Source organism: Miscanthus floridulus, chromosome 11 (genome assembly GCF_019320115.1).
Source record: "Miscanthus floridulus cultivar M001 chromosome 11, ASM1932011v1, whole genome shotgun sequence".
NCBI classification, from domain to species: Eukaryota; Viridiplantae; Streptophyta; class Magnoliopsida; order Poales; family Poaceae; genus Miscanthus; species Miscanthus floridulus.
Genome location: NC_089590.1, coordinates 91,445,680 through 91,449,015, shown reverse-complemented (window position 1 = coordinate 91,449,015; position 3,336 = coordinate 91,445,680).

Sequence of the window (3,336 nt, the reverse complement as noted above, 5' to 3'; positions counted from 1 at the left end):
AACCTCACTGTTGGTGGTAACAGATTAGATTCAGAGCGTCTGTAGATCCATTCGTATTAGATAGTCGATTTATTTGCATGTTATATCTTTTCTCATTAGATTCATTGGCTCAATGATTCATACTGATAATATTCACCTAGCTGATGATCTTATTTACATATACGTATTGTACCTGTCAACATAAAATTAATCACTACCCATGAGCTTTACAGTACATAACAGCCAATTTCTGTGCAGATCGGCTATTCAGTCGCTTCTTCCTAAATGGCTGCTCCCGAAGTGGCGCACTTGAAACTGTCTGGGCATAGATCGGCATGTTCCACCTTAAATTACTGATAAACTTTCTCTCCTTATCAATTGCAGGTCAAATTGACTGGCACGTCCTAGGAGGAGTACGTAGGATCGACCAACCCTGCGTTGAAGCCAGGTGGATCTCCAGCTCCATCTAGTAGACCCTTTCAACTTGCTTGTGTGCCTGGCATGATTGACACGTTTTCATGCTGACAAGAGTTTTTCAAAAAGTAGGATGCGATAAAATTATCTAAATAAGTATAAGCCCTAGCAATATGGCCTATCTAGGATAGCGACACTGGTTTTATCTAATCAGTTTTCTGTAGGTACACTGACTTACGCTATGTTGGAATCATTAGCAAAGCGGAAAGTGAGTGTGCGATGTGCCGAATATTTTGTGAATGCCGCTATATTCTGGCTTGAGTGAGCGTATAGGCCGATGCATGCATCATGATGGGAATCTTACTTAAAACTAAATTTCCCCTACACATATAATTTTGATTAGTAAATTGATAGGATAACTAAAAGAATGCTTTAATAAATATCTTATCATTTCCCTAGTCTCTTATTCTTGATCTGGAGGGTTATCCTAAATGGTTGGTTCCTATCTGTTACAGATGAATCTAAGGTTTGGTCGTGGGAGCACTAGTGCCGGAGCGGGCCACGATCTTGGCGAAGGCCAAGGTGAAAGTGGTCGGGGCAATAGGAACGGCAATGGGGAGAGCCATGAGGCTCCACTTCTAGCTCCTCCTCGTTCGCCACTGCCACCTTTGATGACTCATGCAGAGATGATGGCAAAGATGTTGGCTGCTTGTCGTGAGTCAGCCTGTGCCATGGAGCTGCTAGCACTAGCTATCGATGGCTTCACCCATGGAGGCCACAAAGGCAATGGTGGGAATGGGGATGGTGCTCGTAGTCCTAAGGGACCCTGCTCTTATAAGGATTTCTTAAAGATGCACCCACCCACGTTCACGTCGATGGCTGAGCCTCTAGATGTGGAGCATTGGCTTCATATCCTGGAGCAAAAGTTTCTGCTTCTCACCATAACTAAGGAGCAGAAAGTGCATTTTGCAGTGCAATGGCTGTTGGGATCTACTAGTGCATGGTGGGACACATTTAATGCCATTCAATCGGTGGATCACCGGGTGACCTGGCAGGAGTTCACTGTGGCCTTCAAAGAGTATTATATTCCTGTTGGTGTACTAAACAAGAAGTTGACAGAGTTTCTAGACCTTCGGCAAGGAAGCATGTCTATGATGGACTATGTCAACAAGTTCAATCACTTGTCACAGTATGCTAGGACTCATGTTGATACGGATGAGAAGAAGAGGGACTATTTTATCGTGGCCTCTCTTACATCCTATAGAAGGAGTTATATACTGGGAACTACCAGACCTTTGGGGCTATGATGAATGTTGCTATTGCCATGGAGGGATTGCAGTGTGACTCTCAGGCAGAATGGAAGCACAAGCAGGTGGCTACTAGGTCTTCTAGTCACCCTGAGGCGCAGAAGGTATAGGTTGTCCGACGGGTGCCCTATCAGTCTTCGGGTGGGCATTCATTTTGACAGCCTCAGCAGACTTATCAGGCACCTTCCACCCAGTACCATGCACCAACTCAGTAGGTGTAACCTCAACAGCCCTAGGGACAGTAGGTCCCACCTTGTCAAGGACAAGGGAACAAGTCTGGTGCTTGTTTCAAGTGTGGCAGGGAGGGCCACTATGCCCAGGAGTGTCCGCAAAACTAGCCTGCCTAGTTAGCTTAGCCCTTAGCTAACTCTCAGCTAATCAAGCAGACTATTATCAAGAAGAAAGTGCCAGTAAGCCATTCTAGATAGGTTAATTTCATGGAGGCTGAGGAAATATTGCAAAATGAATCAGTGATGGCTGGTATGTTCACCATTGATTCTCATCTAGCTTATTTGTTGTTTGATTCTGGTGCATCACATTCATTCATGAGCATAGGATTTGCACATCGACATAATATACCTCTTATGGCTATACCTTTTGCCTATAGAATTAGTACTTCGGGTGTGCAGTTGTGTGTTAATACTTGGATGGACATAGTGGGCTTAGTATTAGCCACTCACACTTACAGTCTCTAGTTCATGGTGCTACCAGGGCAAGGCATTGGTGCAATTCTAGGAATGAACTGGTTATGGGTATATGGGGTAGTCTTGATCTAAAGCAGAGAGTTGTTGAGCTATGACTTCCTTCTTCTGAGGATAGGATGTCGCTTCTTATGCCCTTAGATCTAGCCTTACCTGTTGCTACTCATGCTGAAGCTTCTCCTGATCTTGCCTCTATTCCTATGGTCTATGAGTTTCTAGATGTCTTTCCTAAAGATCTACCTGGGTTGCCACTGGATAGAGATGTGGAGTTCTCCATTGAGTTAGAGCCTGGCTCTACCCCTATCTCCCAACGCTTGTACTACATGGCCCCGAAGGAATTGGTTGAAACAAAGAAATAGTTAGAAGAGTTGTTGGAAAAGGGATTCATCCATCCTAGCTCTTCACCATGGGGTTGTCCAGCTATTTTTGTGAAGAAAAAGGATGGCACTTTGTGGATGTGTGTGGATTACCGCCCTCTCAATGCGGTAACCATTAAGAACAAGTATCCTTTACCTCATATTGATACTTTGTTCGATCAACTAGCTAATGCCAAGGTGTTCTTCAAGATTGATCTTCATTCAGGCTATCATCAAATCAAGATTAGACCACAAGATATACCAAAGATAGCCTTTTCTACTAGTTATGGGCTATATGAATACCTAGTCATATCTTTTGGTCTCACCAATGCTCCTGTATTCTTCATGTATCTCATGAAGTCAATCTTTATACTGAAGTTGGACAAGTTTGTGGTGATATTCATTGATGATATCTTGATATATTCTAAGAACAAGGAAGAGCATGAACAACACCTTCAGATAGTACTGACTTGATTGAGGGAACACAAGTTGTATGCTAAATTCAGCAAGTGTGAGTTTTGGTTAGATCGAATGTAGTTTTTGGGGCATGTTTTGACACCTAACGGTATCTTTGTAGAC